The 23,550-nt window shown below is 38.6% G+C and overlaps 1 long non-coding RNA gene across 1 annotated transcript; it reads left to right on the top strand.

Annotated features, from left to right (window-relative positions):
- Positions 1-1,484: 1,484 nt before the first annotated feature.
- LOC125911816 (uncharacterized) lies at positions 1,485-12,922 on the top strand. The gene is made up of 2 exons (XR_007454469.1): positions 1,485-1,596; positions 12,513-12,922. It is a non-coding gene; the product is annotated as an uncharacterized LOC125911816 (long non-coding RNA).
- Positions 12,923-23,550: the final 10,628 nt, after the last annotated feature.

The following is a 23,550-nucleotide window of genomic DNA, read 5'->3' as shown; positions in this document are numbered from 1 at the left end:
ATTGGGGTTCCCCCCTGACCCACTTCCTGTAATGTCTTCCTTTTCATTATCTTGGATATCCAAAACCAAAAATTTCTTTCAGCTAAAATTGTACATTTCCATTGCTGTGTTGTTTATTCTCCTTCCGCTTCCCCTTCCCCTCTTCTTCTTCCTTTTATTGCAGGATCACAAAGATGACACAGGGCCTGCGAAGGTTCATTTTGCCCCAGGAAGATTACCTGGCTATTTCCAAAGAGACACTGCATACAAGTCTTGAGGCAGGAAAGAACATCTCATTCTTATGGCCAAGCTGTAAAAATTTTTTATACCTAAATCAAATTTTCAGGCCATTCTTCAATTTAAGTTTCATGTGGGATATATTGTTATCTGGTCATGATTATCAGCTACACTTCAAGAACATCTATATACAAAACAAAACTGTTTATTAAAAATCTTGGTCTGTAAAATCTTGCTTCACATCCCAAACAGGCAGGTAATCATCCTGTAGGGATCTGCACTATAAATTTATTTCAATATAATAGAAGTAAACATAATTTAAAATCTCCCAAATACACCATCTTCTCATTCTCTGCCCCCAGATTAACCTCCATTAACTGGAAGTCATGCTTATCAGCCTTAAGCGAAGCCAGAATTCAGACTCATTTGAACCACTTGTTTTGCCCTTTTACGTGGTTACAGAGGGTACTATTGGTCTCTGTCTGACCGAACTCAACTGATGCTGAACTCAAGCCCTTGTTCAAGAGCCATTAGCATCAGACTAACTATGAATTTAGGAGATTTGCCCAAGTCACACAGATAGTTTAAGCATTAAATTTGTGTGTCTGCTCTCTTAGAAACATTTTAAACATTATCCATTATCACTCCTGGATAAAATGACACATAACTGATGATGTTCTAGGCATCAGTGCCATTAAATTAAGAACATAGAAATACTATTATTTATTTCATTAATTTGTTCAAACGTAGAAAAGGCTTTTGAAATACCTTCTTGGACCCCACTGACCATCCTTGTCTAGGAGGGGCCTGCCTGACCCTCCAAGATAAACCATGTTTGTACTATATCACCTCCCTTCAAAACAAAGGAGGACACTAGCCCTGGTTGAGCCAATCATATTTCCTCTGCTGAGAATTTGGGATTGATTCAGTCTGGGCTGGAGAAGATACGAGTGGAGGAGATATGACCTGACGTCCCCTCTCTGGTCTTTCCTTGACATGTTTGCAAATAGCATAAAGGGGACTGGAAAACCCAGTCTGGGGGACTGCACTGTCAGCAGAATCCAGAATAATATCAGTTTGTTGAAAGAACCACTAGTCTTCCTGCAGGAAACAATGGTCTGTGACTGGAGACCTGGCGATGTCACGGGAAGGAGGCCCTGACGTCTGCAGCTTGTGAGGCAGCTGAAAACAGGCGGGGTATGGAGTGTGGGACGGGAGGCAGCCACAGCCGGTCACGTGAGAGGATGACGTCATCGCGTCAGCAGCCATGTCCGGAAGGTGGCTCCTTCACCTCCGTGGCTCCTTCCCCAGCACCACCTTCTACGCTGAGTATCAGCTTCTCACACACTATCCAGACCATCTATCTAGTCATAGAAAGTGGTGAGTTCATCCCTTTGGGGATTACCTGTAAATAACTTAAAATGTCACTCCTTTAAAGGGCATTTACATCTCCATAGGCATTACTACTACTAGTACTCCACTAGTACTGTAATGGTAGTAGCTAACAATGTGAAGATTTCTAAGCTGCTGCAGGCCCAGCCATGCTCTATAGTCTCTGCTACTCCCCTGAAATGCTCTCTCTTATTCGAACATCAGTCCTTCCCTAAGCATCGGCTCCAAAGGTCCTGATAAAATTCCTCACAGTGCCCCTCCACCTTGGAGTCCCTCCTTTGTTGCCTTTATTCAATGTCTCTTGATCCAACACCCAGGGAGACTGACAGAATGGGATATGGGATACGGGATAGGGAATCATTGCCTGGGAATGGAAGCTATGGGAATAGACAGAGAAAGAAAGCAGAGTAAGAATTAAGACCAAAGACTGATTTCTGGAGAATGCAAAATTTAAGGGATGGTGGAAGGAGAGGAGGAATCAGAGAGAAAGAGGAAGACCCAAGAGAAATATCAGGAAAGCCAAGGTGGGAAGAAAGCTTTTAAGTATGGGCTGTCCTGCCAGAAGCAGAAGAGAGATTCAGCAGCAGAGAATGGCAATGGGCAGTAGACCAGCACCTGAGAGGCCCAGCAGTACTCCTCCCCAGACAGGCACGGGATGACGGAGAAAGCACTGGTGGGCAGGGACAGTCAGAATCTGCCAGGGAGGAGGCAGAACCCAATAGCAATAGGAGACCAGCCAGAGTCTAATTGGCAGAAACTAGTCCCAAAGAGTCATGGATATTGAAGTTGCCAAACCAAGAAAAATAAAGTCAATATTATATAGAAAATACTCAAAAGACTATATTCATCAATGTCAGTCTTCTCTCACTACCACTGAAAAGGCATGGTCTTAGGCACTCCACACTGTCTTAAAGGAGTGCTTACTCTGCCTAGTGATAATAATGACGCCAACATTTTAACCAGCAGAAACCCAGCTACCTGGAATCTTTAATTAACCAGATTTATGATTTAATTCACCTATCCTCCATTTCTAAAACAGGGAGGAAATTGTCCAAAAAAAAAAAAAAAAAAAAAACCCAAAACACACACACACATTTTAGAGATTTAGTCAACAAAGAAATATAAGATCTATACAGATTCAACTCAACCCTGATACATTTTCTAGCCATACAAAACTAGAAGTGATGTTTGGGATAATAACCCAGAAATAAAAGATTCAACCATTGAAGAAATACTTATGCTCATATTTATATAACAAAAATTTATGCTTTCAAAAATTCTATTCCATTTAATCTTGTTAACCTTCTTAGGGTTAATCAAATCAAATGGAGTAATCTTCGGTAATAGGTAATCTCATAGCAAGTTTACTTTGGAAATATTATAGAGAGTCTTGGTACTTCTGTGAGTTTCAGAAATCAAAAATTAAATCACTAATGAAGAAATTAGTCCCATGCAGTCTGAGAAAACACTTCTTGAAATATTTAATTCCTTTATGTAACCATTTTAAAGTTATTGAGATATAAAATGAAAAACAGAAGCAATGAGTTTGGGATGCTTTCTTGTAGTCCCCTAGATTCAAAACTAACGCATTTAATAGGGTTTAAAGTCTCTAACTCAGTTCTAATGAAAAATTTGTGCCCCTTGACTATTTCACTGCACACACCATTAGGGCTCTATCTGAGGAAAGTGAGAGAAGGTATCAATCCAGTAAATGGAGAAGCCAAAATTATAGTTCATTTCTCCTGATTTCCTTTCTTTTTTGTTCTACTTTATGATGTTATATTTTCATCCATAGACTTTATGAACTAATAATAAACTCTTCTACGGGTAAAACTAAGAGGTGTTACTGTTAATGAATGAAACTTTGTATACATCAAGACTGACCCAAATGTTTTTGTACATAATTAGGAATTAACATATTCAACTAGAATGCATAGTGCCTTTCATGTTCTCTCTGTCTCTCTCTCTTTCTTTCATACGTACACACAGACACACACAGACACACACAGACACACACACACACACACACACACACACACACAGGCACCAACCAGCTATTCTGACTAGGGTGCCTTTGTGAAAGGTTGTTGGGCTGTTGACTGACTGTTAACCACGGCTGACAGATCCCTCTGGGTACCCAGTAATAGTTGACTCATTATGCTTTTCCACTGGCCAAGCCATGTTGTCAGAGGAAAGATGGCCAACTATGAGAAAAGAATTGCTCCAGAAAAGGGCATACGTGCAGAGGGCAGCTGTTTCCCTTCTCTCTCAGGACGTCCAGGTGCCATTACTAAATTTCCTGTATGCAGGGCCTGGAAAAGTTCACTGACCTCAGGCAGGGGGTGGGGGGACAGGGAACACTTTTTCCTTTCAAACTGTCTTTCTTTACTCATTGTAACCAGAGGATCACTGCTCACTATGTTGTCTTATAAATTATTCCTCTAAGATTTATAGCCATTTTTATGCTTCAAGTCAAACATTCTTTTAAGGCCAAACAGAGTAATTTACTGGATTTGTGTCTCTAAACAATCTTATAAATAGTCACTCTCTAGTTCAAGGTGAATAACAGTCGGTGGCAGGCTAGCATCAAAGAATACTGATTGCAGTTCAATTTTATTACCTTTGAGGATTCACCCTGAGGAATAGGGCAGACTGGCCAAAAATCTATAGGCTGATCATTTTGGGTCTGTATTGGAAAATCCTTTCCAAGTAAACACCTCCTCTATGGGTTTTTGCTTCCTCTCTTCATTGATGACCATATATATTTTTTCTTTCCTGGAGATACCAAGATGACAGTGCTGCTAATCAGACCTGCAGTTATGGCTGAGATGAGCAGTGTATGTTCTTTCCAACCTGCTTGCACATCAAGCCTGATCCCTAGGTTGTGGCTGCAAATCCTTCTTGAGACCCTGACACACCCGTAAACACCCTCTATCCTTGACGCCATCGCAAATGGCAATGAACTTGTGCTTAATGCCACTACAGCTTCTCACTCTTGATAATATCACCTGTTATGTAAGGCTTACATGAGATGCTGGCAAAATTTTCAGAAAACTAGATATTCTGTACAGGCACATTTGACTCTCATGGTTCTAGAAATACACCCTATAGCCTGTGGTCTTTGATTTGGCCTAGGAGTTTGATAACACATTGATACCATTTTCTGCCTGTCAACCTACCAAAGGACACACAAACTTCTTAATTTCCCCAGAACTATATGGAATACTCCAAAATGTGCCATTAGGTACAGCCATCCCAGGAAGACTATGGTAAGGTAGTGGGACAATGTGAAGAATTCTAGAATATGCGACTCCATTCTGGCTGTGATTTTAGCCTAAGGGAATCCAACAGAGGTAAACTAAGCTCACATCTGTTTCTTTTTTTCTTTTGTGTCCTTAAAACCTAGAGATTATTTAGCCAAAGTAAAAAATTAACTTTTTATCAAAGGTTCCTTTCTCTCATTATCTCTCTTTTCAAGTCTGGAACATTTCAGACTTCAGCACTTCTCCAGGGTCAAACTCTGAATTCAGTAAACAAGATTTTGCCAAGTGTGCACGTGTGCTGCCTTAGCAGCTAGATGCTGAGGGAAAAGGAAAGGTGAGAAACAGGAAATGAAGTGCAAATGGAATTGTAATGTCTGTTATCGGTGATGTCTGTGTGAGGAACCAAGTCATTACTGTGGGGTGCAAAGGATTTGTGTTAATGTAACAAGTAGGTAAACTTTATTAAAACTACCTTTCAGCTTCCAAAGACTGCTACTGCATTAAGGCTAGCTACCTTAATGTTCATCCAGTTACACTGCTGGTTGCTATGGCAATATCCTCCTAGGTATTTGTAAGGTCACAAAAGGAAGAGCTAACCCTCTTACTGCTGGAATAACTAATGTGGTTCTGTTACTTGCTTGATGTAAATGGTCTCAAGTGACAGCCAACTGTACATATAGTCAATTACAACTGCTCAAAGGAAATGATTTGTTGTAACAGCCGCTGTTCAACCTCTGTGACATCAATGTTTCTATGGAAACAGTTGCCTATTGCACTGCTTTGAATTGAGTATTGATCAAACTAGGGCCAACACTATTTCAGAGACTCGCTACTTTACTGTGTGGCAATTTACGATAGGAACTCATAACATCACTGTATATTTCAAGCCCCAAGGAACCAATTTAGCAGACAGTTACAGTAGAATATTAACAGAGGTCAATAATGGAAGTCTGATTATAGTCCTAGGACAATTAGTCAATGCTTTTGTTGTCTGCCCTTCCAACATTCGAGCAGCTATTACAGTTTTCAAATAATAATATTCATGCCTGAAGAAAGTGCTACATTCATTCATCTTCAGTTTTAAACTTTATTTTTCATTGTTATGTTATCTATCAATAAAACTATTCTGCTATATTAACCAAGCTATGACCCCTCAGAAGTAAATAACTATTGATCAAGGAGTAAAGATCTACTGGTGCACAACACTGTTTTCCATTAATGATCTTATTGGCCCAGCTGATAAGATGGTTGTCTCCAAACAACTGAAGATACAAAGGCAAAAAATAACATAGGTCTAATTTCCATAAAAAATAGTTAGGGTTAAGTCCTCCATCTTTGTAATGGAATGGATTCTCCAACCTCAGTTGAAGGAATAGTGAAAATAAAGACACCGCCCTGCAGAACCCTTCCGTAAACCATTCATTCTGCATAATATTTCCATTGTCCGTGGATGTTTTATTCCATCTTCTCTGGAAACAACCTTTATGATGGTATCATCCAACACTCTCCTTTTAGAGATGAGGAAATAAGGTGACATGGCCTCTTTGGTCTTTCATAAAATAAATGATCTCCCTACAAATATATATGTGAAAAATGTTATGTTGGAAAAATCATGATTTATACATTTGTCACTCACCTGAAAAAAAATACATGCCAATTATCTCTACTCTTAGATTGATTTGTCAAGAACTCCAGTCAACCAATTCTATAAAATATTTACTTCTTTCCCTCCTCATTCCAAGTCAGAATTTGAAGCAGATAGTCAGCCAGTTTACTGCAATGACATTGACCACAGTACAGGCATTGAAAATTAATTTTTGCAGCTGAAGTTATAAAACTTCAGAAAGCACTTGGATAATGTGGCTACATGCCAAAGAAGGGTAGGTGTCTATGAATGAAATCTGTTTCAATACATAGATAGTAGCACTAACTTTTTATTACCATAATTGAAAAATTATGGCTTGGAGAATGATTCTTGTCAGGTAATAACAAATTCATCCACCTGCTTCAAAGAAGCTCCTCCTCGTATAAGGAAAGTGATATTCTCCTAGCTTAGCTATTGATTTGAAAAACCCCATATAGATAGCTTAAAAATAAAAATCAGTTTAAAATTTCAGGCCAGTGACATCTAAAATAGTATTTCAATCAGTCTGGATCCCATTATACTTTTTTTAAAATCAGCTAAGACTTTAAGTTAGTCTTTTTGATGATAGGCATGGTCTGTGTTAGGAGATGAGCTTCCCTTGTTCATATAGCAAGTATTTATTGAGGACCCACAGAATGCCAGTCACTAGTCTGAACAATGGAGCACAGAGTTGAATAAGGCTAGCTCTCAGTAGTAGGTGGGAAGGGTCATTTGCCACGTGGAATAGGGAGTTCAGGAAAGAAGTGGTCTCTGATCCCATACTCAATGTTCTCTCCCTTGTCTCTTTAACAATACTTTTACCACAATTTTTGCTTGTTTATACATTCATACCCTTCTGTGCTCTAGAAAGGATTTACAGTGGACCATAAGTTTGATTCTGAGCTTCTTCCCAACTGGTACCAAAAAAGGAAAGATAATCAATCAGCCACATGATTCCATGTCTGGGAGATTTAAAAAAAAAAAAAAAAAAAAAAAAAAAACAGAGCAAAACAAAAAGCAGATGTGCAAAAGAGGCCTAGTGACTTCTCATATTGAGACCAGAGATAATTCTCCCCAGGTCCTTAGAAACCAGACCTTGATAAAGTGGTAAGGAACATCTTCCTCAACACAATGGCTGTAAATATACCACTGTGTTTTGTAAGGCTAAACAAACAAATTCCATGACCACACACCAAAGTGCCATTTAAACACAATTCTGCCAGAGAACAAAACAAGGCTTTCCCTGACATACTACTTTGTATCAATATATAGGTACTGAGGAGGCATAAAAAAATAAAACTTAGTAAATTAGCTATATATACAATACCTAACTTGGAATAATGTACCTTCCTAGTTTACCTTGAAGATTACTCAGGGGCCAAGATTTACACCTACATAAATAGATGAGATAGATGAGTTGGCTTACTCATAAATCCATTTGTGTGTGTGTGTGTGTGTGCGTTTGTAATTTTTATTCTGTAAGTGAGATAACATGGAAGAACTTTCATGAAAATGTTAATCCTGGTTTTAGTCTATGGATCTCAAACTTTTTGGGCCTGGGCCATTCCTAGCTTATCCAAACTAGGTCATCTGTATTAAAAAATAAGAAGAAAGATCAGATTATATAATGACCTTCTTTGTCTCTTGTTACAGTTTTCTTACTTAAAGACTATTTTGTCTGATAAAGTGTAACTACTGTTCTCTTTTGGTTTCCGTTTTCATGGAATATCTTTTTCTATCCCTTCACTTTGAGCCTATGTGTGTCTTTAAAGCTGATGTGAATCTCTTATAGGTAACATATGGTTGGGTCTGGCTTTTTTTTTTTTTACATTCAGCCATTCTATGCCTTTTTTTTTTAATTGTTGTTTAAGAGACAGAGAGCACAAGCAGGGGAGGGGCAGAGAGAGAGGGAAACACAGAATCTAAACCCACGACGCAGGGCTTGCCCCACGAACTGTGAGGTCATGACCTGAGCTGAAGTCAGATGCTTAACCAACTGAGCCACCCAGTGCCCATTCTATGCTTTTTTTTACCGGACACTTTATTTATTTACATTTAAAATAATTACTGACAGGTAAGGACTTACTAGTCCTGGTGCCAATTTCTTAATTGTTTTCACGCTCTTTGTATTTCCTTTGTTCCTTACTTTTTCTCTTGCTACTTTCCTTTGTAAATTAATGGTTTTCCATAGAGGAATGCTTTGATTCCCTGTTCTTTATATTTTGTGTATCTACTGTAGGTTTTTGCCTCATGAGTTACCATTTTTAGCAATTTTTTTTCATGGTCTGCCTAAATCTCAGAATAACCTGGTGGTTTTGGGTTTTCTGATCTCTTAGAATATATTTTGACCAGAACTGCTTTAAACAGACTAATACCGAGAGGAACAACTTACATAAGTAAGTGGAATCCATGTACTGTCACAGGAAAACCACAGGTCTCAAAAGGCCTAAGTTTCTGGTGGGCTCCAGCCTCTTCACCAGTCCCGTGTGAGAGCAGGCAGCGTACTTGGCCTTCTGAGCTTGTAAACTCAGGTTAATGATCCCCAACCTGAAGAATCCTTGTGATAATTAGCAACAAATGACATATGAGGGCACCTGGCACACAGCAGGTGCTCGATAAATGAGACCTCTTACTATTTTACAGAGACAGGAAACAATAAACTGGACAGAACTATATAAATCCTGTCTATAATCTTATTCACTCACAGGGAGATGTGGAATAAGGAACCCACTCAGATGGATCCAGTTACTAGAGAGCCAAAAGTTACCTGTAGGAGCCAACCCCAAATGATTAGTTAGGAGAGGAGGTATTACCTTCTTTCTCATTTTGCAGGTGAGAAAATCAAGTGGTTACATTAGTTAGCAGAACATCAGAATAGGATGGAAACCAAGGTCTTCTGATTAGAATGGTTCTTGTTTTCCCCACAGCTCTCCACCAGTTACCCTATAACTCAGCCCCTGGACAAGCACTCCCAAAACATAGCATCCCAACAGATTGCCGGCACCAGAGGAAAGTGCAGGGGGATGCTATCAACTTCAGGAACTAAGTTTTAGCTGGCAAAAATTCATCAAGAAAAGTTTCAATTTTCCTCCCTGAGTCTTGAGAGAAGTCATTTTAAAAATGTCAACTTTAGCGTCAAGCCAGAAGGAAGGAAAGCCCCACCATGAGATGGGTAGTTATTGTGTCCCTTCTGAGGTCTTCCAGAACCCCTGGCCCATATATTACCACAGTCTAGGCTATCTTAAGGGTCCCCCAAAATCTAATGTCATCCTAGCCAAGGCTTAGAGGATCTTTGAAGGCCAAGAAACTTCAAACCTTCAAACCTAGGTCTGGATCATCCAAGGCTTGGGGAAGCAGGGGAAAGAAATATGGAAGAGGATAGGGAAAGAAATATTAGTGGCCTGGGGCAAGAAGTTTCAACTAAATGTTACTGCATCAGGGGTGCCTGGGTGGTTCAGTCGGTTAAGCCTGTCCGACTCTTGATTTAGGTTCAGGTCATGAACTCATGGTTCATGAGATCAAGCTCCACATCGAGCTCTGTGCTGACAGTGCAGAGCCTTCTTGGGGTTCTTTCTCCTTTCTCTCTGCCCCTCTCCTGCTCTCTCTCTCTCTCTCTCAAAATAAATAAAATTAAAAAAATAAAATCAATGTCACTGAGTCAAATCTCTGTGAGCTTGCTGTAATATGGATTTCCATTCCCATGTTTGATCTTCGGTATCCCAGGACCAGTTTAGGGTTCAACCATACAGGCCATAGACCCAAGGAGCTAGCAGTACACATCCTAGTTTATGCACTCCCCTAGCCTGACAGTTGGGAAAAAATCACAACTATAACCACTGGTGAAACTAGAATTATTTGAATCAGCTCCATTTCCCCATCTCTCCAGTGTCTCCTATACATTTTTGTTTTGTTTTGTTTTCTCCTATACATTTTTAAAACTGCAGCTTTCCTCTGGGAAAACTATGGCTGGGATGTGCCCTAGAAATCCACGATGAATTTGAACAATAAGGAGGTGCTATAAATTCCAGCTGATTTACTAATTAACTAAAGGAATAATATACACAGAAAAGCTCTTTAAGCAAAGACATTGCAGCAGAAGTTTGGACTCTGAATTTTTCAACAAGACATCTAATATTCTGTGGCTATTCAATATGTCGTGATTTCATAATTACCTTACATCTGTTCCCAGCACTCTTCCCACCCTCTACCAGTCCCCAAAAGGTAGACTGACGTGACTAATCTGAAGCTTTGAAGTAAGAGGAGGGAATACACATATAGCCCAATATGTATTTGTTCCAGACTTCTAAAACAAATATTGACTTGAGAGATCTTCATGGCTTTTCTCAAGAAACTGATGAAGTTATGAGATTGGGGCCAGGAATATGACTTCTCCAAAAGCTGTAATTAATGCTGAAAATAGCTCAAGAAATGCAAGCTCCTTAAGGGTGTGCCATTGTACATTTTTCATGCCTTCATTACAAACGTGAACCATGAATTTTTGATGTTCTGTGAACCTCCCTAGACTCTGACAATATTGGATTCCATCACATCATCCGCCTACAAGATCTGAGGGCCAAGCCTCCTCCTGGAGCTTACAGGTCCATCATGAATGGGGAGAGGCTAGGGCAGGAAAGATAACCTACTCTTGTGCCCACGATCAAACTTCTCTTGGATGTGTTCCAGAGAGAGCTGGAATGGGTGGACTGAGTGGGCAAAGGCTGAAGTGCTGAGGACAGAGGGGAGGGAGGAGAACAATGGGGTGTGGTGGGGGAGAGACCAGGCTGAGAGCTGAGGGGCAGAGCAGTGAATGCTCTCAAACGCTGAGGATGTGGAGGAGGGAGGCTTCAGGCTTTGTTTCGCTTCATGACAATTCCTCCACAGAAATTTATCACTTCCTGCATTCCAACCCCAAATTCAGCACATCATGGACATTTGGCCACACATGTACCATGAGAGGCTTCTTCCTGAAGGTTACGCATCAGAAGCATACAAGTCAGAAACAGGAAATCCCTTGACAGTGGGTTTCTCACAAACCTCAGTCTTCCCCTTGGGTTGGATGTGAACATCTTATGTCCAAACCCTAGTTCTACCTTCTGCTTTTCCTTTATTCTGGTCTGGGTCACCACATGAAGAAAACAACCCACTGCTCAGTGGTGCTTTCTAAGTTTCTCTTATTTATTTGGTTCTCAGACACAAAGCCCAGTTCCAGGGATGGCAAAACCCTCTTAAATACAAAAATAAAACTTGATATTTCCATAAGGCCACAAAGAAAAGGCATTGGGTCTGACTTAGCTATTCCCCTGAGTTCCCTCTAGAAGTCAGGGGTAAGGAAAGCTATATTTCCCAGCATGGACACAGCATACACCTTTATGACTGAAAGAGGATGTTTTTATTTGCACTGCATTATACCCATAAATTCCATCCACTCAGCAAGTCAAATTATTGCTGGCCTCCAAAATACATTAAGTTTGGGTTTAAATCAGTCACTTTTGAAGATATACTGCAGCCCACTTCCTAGCCATATTTGTAATATATTCACCCTGCAAATGTTCTTTAAAATGCATTGTTTGTGGAGTTGTCTTACTTCAGTCAGCCATGTGAAGATATAAGGAATATAAGCTCTAATTTGCAGTTTCTTTGTGTGTGTGATTGTTCATGATTCCACTCATGGAGATAATGGCTGCCAAAAGGCTTTCGTGTTATGAAGGGAAAGAGCTCGCTGAATCCGAATCAAATTAGAATTAGTGATATAATAGTAAACAGCAATGGGAAAATACAGAGCTCTGAGCAGTTTATGCTAGAATTTGGTGACAGCACACAAGCTTTTCCGGATAATGGTGGGAAGGGGAAAGCCACAGGATCGTTTGGGATGTTTAATGGTGTATTGCGAGATTCAAGTGTGCTCAAATGGCAATGCCCAAAATTTCTTTCCCTTACCTCGATTTTCCATTTTACAAAGTATTACATTACATTACATTCGCATTCCTCATCAATTGTCATTTAAATAATTTCAACAGGATGAACTGAATCAGAAAACGAGGAAGCTGAGAAAGAGAGTTACAAAGAAATAGAGCCATATTTGCTTGGTTCCCTTGGGAAAGAGGCCTGTCTTCTCTGCATTTCCCTTTTTTCAGCTGCTCTCCACCTGACGGGTAGGAGATGTGCACCATGGTGGGAGGGATGTGCAAGATGCCCCCTACGTGGTACTCAGTGTTTTTCCTAGCTGAGAAAGAAAACTGGCCTGCCAAGCCTGTGAGAAGCAAGACACTTGGACAGTTTGGCACCTGCCGCTATTCTTTATGCCCACCTTATTTCCAAAGACTGTTTGTTTTGAAAGATAAAAAGCTGCTAACACACCACCAAGGAAGAAGGCTCCACAAGCATTATCCACACTGCAGGCAGTATCTTTAAAACAATGTGACGTGTATGGATTGTTCTTAGTATTTCTTAAAAATCAAGCACGTGTTCTTCTTTCCCACGGCTATTTGTGAAACACTTCCTCACCTAGGTATGCAAGCTTACAACACCAAATATCTGGTGGATATTAAGATAGTATTTTCCCACAAATCACATGCCAGGGCCAATTGCTATCAATACTATTCCACAGTCTCTGATAATCATAACATTTCTGCATAGATGAGGGGGCTGTGACATTTACTGGGCACTTTACATTTACTATCTTCTTTATACAGCTCTCAACCTCATAAGAGATATTATTTCCATTTTGCCACGGAGGAGACCAAGGATCAGAGAGGTTAAATAGCTGGCCAGACATCACAGAGCTAGGAAATAGCAGAGCTAGAATTTGACCTTGGGGATTACTTACCCCAGAGCTTCTTTAATCACTTCCCCACATCAATCACCACGATTATTGTATACTGAGGACAAGGGTTTTGCTGGAGCCACTTGTATCAGCTTGCAAGAGCTATTGCTACATTTTTAGCAACTTTGTGAGCTAGTTGTTCTCATGATGATGGCTTGAAGTTGGCCATGGTGGGAGTATTTACACCATAGAAATAGGCAAACACCACACGTTGGGGTTTTTGTTTGTTTGCTTTCAGAGAAAAAGAGAGCCATTTTTTAAAAAATTTAACCAGGAAGAACATTTCCAAGAATCGTAGATTTTTGGACCCCTTCTTCCCCTCTGTGGTATTGTCTCCAAAGCACAGAAGGTGATAGAGTTACCAACAGGACAAATCCCCTGGGAAATGGTGCCAGCGTCCCGCCGAGGTGTGGACTTCCGGACACAGTCTTATCTTCAATGCCCAGTCTGGCCCTGCTTCTGCCCTTTCTCTTCAACCACTTACCCCACCCACTCTTCCCCTGAGGCACAAAGGAATTGGCAGAGCAAATTGAGACATTTGATGTGGTTGTTTTGATGATAAGTTTTGTAAGCCAAATTCGGTTCTTACGACTCAAAATTAATAACCTCAGCCTCTGGCATCAATTAGCTCTTCTCAACTCTCTTACTTCCCATCAGGTGAATATACTGTAAGTCCAAAGGAAATATATATTCTGAACACAGAGGGCATCCCTTTATGTCCAAACCTGATCTCCACTGGGGAGAGTCATGCTCAATATTTTTTATTATTATACAATTAACATTTATTGAGTGTTAATAGTGAGCTTATATATAACACAGAGACCATTACTATACCTGGTTTCTTGGCAGATTGTAGGAACAGCATGTTTTTGATATCTTGGATGGCACCAAGCTTGGTATAATTTCCCAATGAAGTCAGTGCTCCTAATTTCCTGAACATCTGTGCATCAAATTCATTAAATGGCTAATGAATCCAGACATACAAGGTTCATAAAAATATTTATATCTGACATTAACAAAATGGCACTCCTGCTTTGTTCCTTTACGTGATACCCTTAAGACAACCAAGTTTTTGTAACTGGCTAGAACCTGGTGGAAGAGGTACATGACTGAAATCAGTACCTTCACGTTTCTTCTGTGGAATATGGCATAGAGAAACCATGGCTCAAAGTGGCCAATGAATACAGGACAAAGAATAGGGGGATAGGATCCAGGAGAGCAGGTGAAGTCAGATGTCCATATTCCATAAATTCACTTACATGAAGACTGCAGCTAACATGGATGGAAGTTTCACTAAGGGTAGAACATTATGCGGGCATGATTGGTGATCACACATGTGCCCCAATGCTGTCACCATGACCACCAACCAGGCCAGGGGTCTCCGAGCTGAGCCCATGTTTACAAAAATGAATAATCACAATACTCTATTCTTTGAAGTTTAAATATTCTAGCAACAAATGAAGAACTCTGAACTGAATCAAATACCAGGGTTCTCCTCTGAACATTCCCTGACTAGGTAACCTTGTACCTGTTATTGGCTTTCTCTGTTGTCTCAGGCTCTCCTACCCCCACATATAAAATGAGTGGGGTATGGATTAGATTTCCAGCCCCTTCCAAATATAAAGAAAGGTTTTAGGCTTGTTCTGTTGAGAAAGATGGGAGGCTGGAGATTACTGTTTGCCTACAGAGCTTTAGTCCAAAGCTTGAAAACAATGCTCATTTTTGTGTTTGCATAGGTTAAGGGAAAAGGGCTTCATCAGATGCCTACCAGGGGAAACCTCCAACTTCATATCCTCACTCGCAGACAACTTTTAGTAGGAATAAGACTCACAATGTCCCAATGGGGCATGTTTGCAGCTCTGTGACTTGCTTACTGTGTCCCACCACCTGGAAGGGCTTCCTGGTCCCCTTCACCAGCCCCTCCAGAAGCAACTCACATTCTGCCTGCTTTCTCCAGTCTTCATGACTGCCTCAGCCCCAAGAAACCATCTCACTCTTCTCCAAACTCTTGTACAATTGACTCTGGAACAACACGGGTTTGAACTGCATGGGTCAACGTATGCATGGATTTTTTCAATAAATATAGGATAGTAATGTAAACGTCTTTTTTCTTCCTTATGATTTTCTTAATAACATTTTCTTTTCCCTAGCTCACTTTAGTATTAAGAGTACACTATATGATATATATATATATATATCATATATATATATATCATATATATATCATACAAAATATGTGTTAATCGATTGTTTATGTTACCTGTAAGGCTTCCAGTCAACAGTAGGCTATTAGTACTCAAGTTTTGGGGAGTCAGTAGTTACATGCAATTTTTGACCTTATGGGGACTGGCACCCCTAAACCCCTCATTGTTCAAGGGCCAACTGCAGTATTTATCTCCCAATGAATGCCATTTTATAAACAAATACTGCTCTGTGACGCTACTTTCCTGGTACTAAAGTATTATTAAAATATATTGTTATTATTGTCTTTTACATATGCACAGTTTATTGCCCTGGTTTGATTATAAATTCCTCAAGAACAAATTTTGTATCTTACCCTGGAGTGTCCCCACAACACCCTGGTGAATTGCCATAGTAGATTTTGTAGCTTAGCTTTTCCATCTGTAGAATGGGGATGTTAGTACTTACTTTATATGAGGAAAAAAGGAGATTGTGAGAAGTAAATTATGCCTGATTCAATGGGTGTTAGATAGAATATTTTGTTAGTGCTGTTGGTATTCTATTAGGGCAAAGGAAAGAATACAGTGCTAGAAATGAGCAAAACTGAAATCTGGTTCCACCTCTACCAGTCAGTGACTTTAAGAAAGTCAATTAAATTCTCAGAGCCTCAAATTCTTCACCCATACAAATTAGAAAAGCAACACTCCCTGCCAACTTTCTGTTGCTGTGCAGATCAAATAAATAATACATTTAAGGTAGTATGCAAATGTATCATTTTTTGGTACTCAGTAAATACTATTTGATTTGGGAATTACATTGCCCTTATTTTACCACACAAACCACTTATTTTCTCCCCTTTGTGGCAGAAAGGGCACCAGTCATGCCTCTTGTGGACTTGTAGGAGGAAAACGGGGTCCTCTGGATCTTCTACATTTCCAACAACTAGATTATGTTTAGGGGAGTCACAGCGTCTTGGCCTCCTTCTGCCATATTCCAGGCTTCTCAGTGTTTACTTTAAAGGAGCATTCCCATAACACCAGAGAAACCAAACTAAAATGTAGAATGTCTACCAGCTAACCCACTATTTTTCTTAAAACAAGTAAAATGTAGTTTTGAAATAGTTGATTAGTTATGCTAGCATGATTGCCTGTATCCATGAGTCAGAGAGAAGCAGAGCCAGAAATTACCACGCACCCAGGGATTCCCAAAGGGCCCCCTTGGGAACAAAAACCTCCTCCAGCTTAGGCACGGAGGAGCCTTGGTACACACACAGAATGGGCTTCACTGCCCACGTGTAGGCAAGGCCATCGCTTCCATAAAAAGCCAACACATCACAGACCAAGCTGCACAATTTGACTCCCTGTCTTCTAATGGTCTAAATATACTCTTCTACCTGCAAACCATAAGTATGGTCATTCTTGCTTTTCCAGTCTCATTTTATCAAGTATGAGATGCCAGAGGCCATCTAAGTTATATCAGCTACGCACCAAACATTCCTTCACCAGATAATTATTTAACTTGTCTGTGTGCAAGGCATGGGGGCACACCAATTCAACAACACAATCTAACTGTGGTATTATTCACACAACTTATCTTAGTATCTATGAAGATTTGTGTGTTTTCTGTCATACGGGCATGGTTTACACATGTTTCCATGAAGAGTACACTTAAAAAAAAAAGAAAAGAAGAAGTATCAATCAAGCAAAAACCCATGGTTAAAAGACTTGGAATTTAGTGTTCTTATCCGTTCTTTAAAGACAATGAAAGGCAAAAAATTATTAGGAAAAATTATCTGATATTCTGATATGCTCACATCATTGCTCTGGTGCAAACAGCAAACGCACAAGTGCATTTTTACTTTGTATAACAAAACAACCCAATAAAAAGGTAACGTATGGTGGAAGTATACAACCTTTATGATATTTCTTGAAATTACTCCACTTTTATAGAGGATGATATTCGTGCTAGAAACAGCTATAAAAAATATGGAAATGTAAAAGAAGAGAGATTAAATATGGGATTTATCTGCAGGCCCCAGTACATTAAACCCTTAACATATTTGAAATATGAAAATAACCTAGGCCCTCAACATCAGGATCATGAAGGGAATTTTAATGGTGCCCTATGCCTTCACTTCCAAGATTTGAATTTTTGTTGTTTTAAAGGTCTTTTTATATATTTGCTTGACTTGCACGATTACAGCAATTCATCACTTGGACCAATAGGACAAAAAACATTTGACATTGATGATGGTTGGTTACCCATCCTGACCTGATATGCAGTACATAGAAACCAGTCCTTGGCTTTCTCTTTCAGCCCCCCACAAAGCAGGAGCTTAGGCCATGCCTCCAGGCTGGAAATCGTAGCAGCAGTGACCATGCCTGGGGGACAGGCAGGATGCCAGTTCTAAATCTTCTGCGCACGAAACATGCAGAACCTATGCATCAAAGTGGGGCCAGTCTTGCATTCTGCAAGGGCTAGAGAGCAATACAGCCTTCCCTCCATCTGTTACCTGTAACTGCCTCCTAACTGAGGCATGAGCTGACACACTGGTCCTCTGTGTAAAGGGTGGAAGGAAAAGCAAAATCCATCCCAGCATATACTGTTTCTGCAATGGCCTGTCATCATCAGACCCAATCATCATGGCCTATGGAGATCTTGAAGAGTAGAGTTTGGGAAGCAGCAAAGAAATGAACATGATGCCTATATTAAGTGGGACCTGAGAGAATGGCTATGAGGTTGAAACCCAAGCTTGGGGAAAAGAAACAGGAAGGAGGACAAAGGTCATGGGGCACTAGGGGACAATGGGGAAGTGGGAGGTGAAGAGGTGAGAGACAGAGCACAATTCCCAAATCTGTCTTCTCACTTCATTCCACTGGGCATCTTCTAGCTCCTCACTTACTTATGTCTCACATATGCCACATGAGTTGGTAGATAAAAGCAATGTGGTAATTAATTTTTAAAATAAAAAGACCTCAAGGACTTCCAGTTTAAAATGGCATCTGGCTAATAGTCCTGATATAGCCTCTTTTACTAAAATACACCCCCCCACACACACACACGCAAACATTTACATTGCCACCAAAAATTAAGATTGACAGTTGACTTCTTACCACTAACTGTAAGGTCAATGAACTTGGATTTTTAGAGGCAATTAGTGGCCCACCTGTGCATGCCACCAGACCTAGAGAAAGCCCACCTGTCTGAAGTTAGAAAGGCCCATTATACCTTCCCTACTGTCTGCCACCTGGCTCATTAAATCAGGCAGCCATTCTTCTACTATATAAGTGCTCCTTTTTAAGCTGGAATGTTATTTTCCTGTCATATCCAACCCCTCAGTAGCAGCTTTTTTCTTAAAAGCAATCAGGGCACCTACCTGGAAAAGAACTGGTCAACAAGATGGAATGAGGAAGCAGGCTTTGGGATGCCGCATTCCAACCAGGAAGGTGTTCCCATGAAGAAAGCACAATATGAGAGAAGAGAGAATAAAAAGTCTCGACAACCCTGTATGCTGAGTATTATAGATCTCGTGCCAGAAAGTAAGGCAATGGGAGCATAACAAGCCCTAACGTCGACACTTAAGGAATGAAAGCAAGTCAAACACCAGCAATGGAGCTGGTAGCTCTGGACATCAGCTGACCCTCCAGGTGTGGCTCTAAAAAGGGAATTGAACCCATATCCAAGTGGACAGAAGGAAACACCAGTCCAGATAGATATCCTGTGTTAAGAGAAGTGGCAAGAAGAATAACTAGCATGCATTTTGATAAATGACATAGAAATAGAGATAGAGGATATTATCCTAAAGACTCAGAGGGAGCACAGCCTCTGAAAATGATTTGCCACAGGAATTGAAAGAAATTTGCAGAGAAACATTTTTTCAATCTTCAATAGAATTCAAGAAGTAATGGCCTTTAGGGAACAGGAACAGACATCTGTAACAAGAGAATCGGTCATGAGAAAGAGACGGCAAGGTGAGATGAAAAGGAAAATGTGTGAGATAGAAAAAGATTGAAGTAAAATCAAAATGCAATGACAGAATTAAAATCTGCATTTGAAGCCATGTGGTACAGAAACGACACTGCGGATAATTACATCAGTAAAGTAGGGGACCCATCTGAGAAAATCCTCTGGGACATAGAAGAAAAGAACAAAGATGAAAATAATGAAAGAAATCATGAAGTAATGAAAGGAAAATAGACACAGAAAACCTAAGAACTGTATATATATATTTTTAGGAAAAACTAGAAGACATAGAACAGAAGTTATAATCAAACACAAAAATTTAATGGTTTTTAACCTTAAAAAATGTTAGGCATATGCAGATCAAGAATCCACTACATTCCAGGCAAAATGAACATATTAAGACATATCTGGAAGCATCCATGATGACTTTTGAAGGTCAGAGGTAAATAACATTCCCACCCAGAAAGTTATACCAAGACAAATTGTCTTTGCTGTGCAAAAATCACAGAAAACCTGATTGAAGATAAGAAAATGCTTAGAAAATATACTCCCCCCAAACTCTTCTTGAAAAAAACTATTTAAAGACACACTCCTGGGGTCAATTGTATGTCAATGGATAGTAACTAGACTTTGGGTGATGATCACTTTGTAACATATACAGATGTTAAATTATATGTTGTACACCCAAAACTTGTATTATGCTATATACTAATTTTGCCTCAATAAGAAAAAAAGCACACACAAGAAGGACTGAGAAATAATTTGCAATAAATAACATAAGAATGGAACTATTGTGCTTTTGAAGGATTAGCAATGAGCAGTGAAAGGAGTTATATATTTTAATTACATTAAGTATTTATTGAAAAATTTGTTAATAATAAAGCAAACATAGGGTGCGTGGGTGGCTCAGTCAGTTAAGCGTCTGACTTCAGCTCAGGTCATGATCTCATGGCTCGTGAGTTTGAGTATTGCGTCAGGCTCTGTGCTGACAGCTCAGAGCCTGGAGCCTGCTTCGGATTCTGTGTCTCCCTCTCTCTCTGCCCCTCCCCTGTTAGTGTTCTCTCTCTCTCTCTCTCTCTCTCTCTCTCTCAAAAATAAATAAAACCATTAAAAAAATAAAGCAAATATTAAAAATATTGATAAAAACCTATATAAGCAATAACGATAATAAATGTCTTAAATCTAAGCTTATATTAGCAAAGATGCGGAAATGAAGGAAAAAAATAAAACTATGCTAACTTTTTCAAATGTAAGGATACTTTTTTAATGTTTATTTTTTATTTTTGAGAGAGACAGAGAGACAGAGCATGGGGGGGATGGGGAGCAGAGAGTGAGGGAGACACAGAATCAGAAGCAGGCTACAGGCTCTGACTTGTCAGCATGGAGCCCGATGCAGGGCTTGAACCCACAAATTGTGAGATCATGACCTGAGCCAAAGTTGGATGCTTAACCCACTGAGCCACCAGGATTTTTTAAATATAGTTTAATTTTTTATATTGAAAATTTGGGGAATATAAAGAATGCTTTTTTAAATAATTTAAAGGCAACCAATAGAAAAATTTTAAATAGATTAACTTCCAAGATTTCCTTCATAGAAAAAGTAATTTTAAAAGTAAATAAAAAATATTGCATACAGCAAATAAAATGTAAGGAAATAGCAAAATCTCAAAAAGAGGATAAAACAAGTAAATTATAAGAAAATATGTAAATGGGTTAACTAGCCCATTAAAGGACCAGTAATTTCAAATTGGTTTCATCTGTTTTATTGAAGAATAACTGACGTATAGTATTGTATTAGTTTTAGATGTATAACATGGCAATTTGATATTTATATACATTATGAAATTATCATCGGAGTAAGTCTAGTTACCATGTGTCACCATACAAAGTTATTAAAATACTCCCTATGCTATACACTACATCCCCATGTTTTATTTATTGTATACCTGGAAAACTGTACCTCTTAATCTCCTTTACCTATTTCATCTATTCCCCCCACACCTCGCTTCTGGCAACCATCAGCTTGTTCTCTGTACCCGTAAGTCTGTTTTGTTTTATTTGTTTGTTTTTAAGATTCCACGTGTAAGTGAAGTCATATGTTATTTGTCTTTCTCTGTCTGACTTATTTCACTTTCATAATGCCCTCTAGGTCCATCTGTGTTGCCACAACTGGCAAGATTTCACTTTTTCTGGCTAATGCTTAGTTGCATATACATACCACATCTTTTTTTATCCATTTATCTATCCATAGACATTTAGATTGCTTCCATATTTTGGCCATTGTAAATAATGCTGCAATGAACATAAGGGTGCATATGTCTTTTGAATTAGCGTTTTTGTTTTCTTTGGATAAATACCCAGAAGCAGAAATGCTGGATCGTGTGGTAGTTCTATTTTTAATTTTTTGATAAACTTCCACACTGTTTTCCATAGTAGCTGTACCAGTATACATTCCCACCAACAGTGTATAAATGGTTCCCTTTTCTGCACATCGTTTCCAACACTTATTTCTTATCTTCAGAAATAAAATTCAAGTCTATGTTGCTTAAAAGAGACCCACCAAAAAATAAGCGGCTCAGACAGATAAGAAGTTTAAGAATGGGTGAATACACTTTGATAAATACAAACAAAAGAAAAACTTACACACCAGGAGTCAAGCTAAAAGCAATAAACAGGCCAAAGATGTAATTTTATATTGATAAAAGATATAATCCACAACTAACAGAAAATAGTCATAAACATTTTTATACACCAAATAGCATAGCAAGATTTAATAAGAAATGTCCATATATCAGACCATAAAAACAATTCCCCAAAGCAGAAATTCTAAAGGCCAACATATTTCCAACCACAATACAAACCAAAAACGATTATCAGATTTTTAAACAAACAAACTAATAAATAAACAAAACCAATAACTTGAAACTTTTAAAAAACACTCTCCTAAACTAACTTATAAAGGATATCAAATCCTCAATTATATACTAGGTTTTAAATAACATAACTAAGAATATTAATACAAATTGTGGGAGGTGGCCAAAATTCCAGGCAAGAATGAATTCATAACCTTTAATGAATTATTAAATCAAGTATGAAAATAAATTGATATTTGATAAACTGATAAGTCTGATCATTAATAAAATACACTAAAAATAAAATTATAAATACAATGATAATCAAGTTTAAGCGTTTGCCATCAGGTACTGAACCAAATTCTTTATGTAGTTATCTTGTTGAAACATCACATTACTTTTGAGGGATGGGCATTAGTAGTAGTTATATTTTATAAATAAAGAAATTGAGATTTCAAAGCATTAAATAATTTTTCCAAGATAACACAGCTAGTAAATGACAAAATTGGGATTTAACCCAGCTTTGTCTGACTCCAAAGTCTTTGCCTGTAATCACTGCCATTACAGGGTTATTAGAAAAGAACAAAGAATCTAAATGATTATTGTTTTGAAAAACTAGACAAACATCTGACAAACCTAAAATGGAAAATAAAGATAAAAAGAAAAAACAAAAAAATTTTTTCACTAAGAATCAAGAGGATATAACAGATACATTATAGTTTTTAAATTATTCTTTATGTTAATAAATTTATAAACATTGATGAACGAGATTATTTCATTATGAAATATAAATTACTAATTGTGTTGAGAAGAAATAGATGATCTGAATAAACAAAAAACTTGAAAAAATAGAAAGGTACACAAGTCATAAAGGTTAGAATGATTTATCAGTGATTTTTTTTAAAGTTTCAAATAAGAATAATCTTTAAAACTCAGGTATAAAACCAAAATGAACAAATGTCAAAACTTTATCAAGACCCAAAGGAAGACTAGAATAAATGTTCCTAAATAGGAAAACCCAACTTTATAAAGATGTAAATAAAATTCTAAAATTGAGTTCAGGGTTTAACTCAGTCTTCATGGGGATAATTTTTGAAATTTGCAAAATGTTTTCTAAAGTTAACAAATGAAAACCAGGACTGACCATCACATTTTTGGGAAAGACAAAGACATACACATGTACCCCAATATTTATAGCAGCGCTATGAACAATAGCCAAATTATGGAAAGAGCCCA

The sequence above is a fragment of the Panthera uncia genome (genome assembly GCF_023721935.1).
Source record: "Panthera uncia isolate 11264 chromosome C1 unlocalized genomic scaffold, Puncia_PCG_1.0 HiC_scaffold_3, whole genome shotgun sequence".
NCBI classification, from domain to species: domain Eukaryota; kingdom Metazoa; phylum Chordata; class Mammalia; order Carnivora; family Felidae; genus Panthera; species Panthera uncia.
The sequence above is the reverse complement of the archived record's forward strand: the minus strand, read 5'-3'. Positions and strand labels throughout refer to the sequence as shown.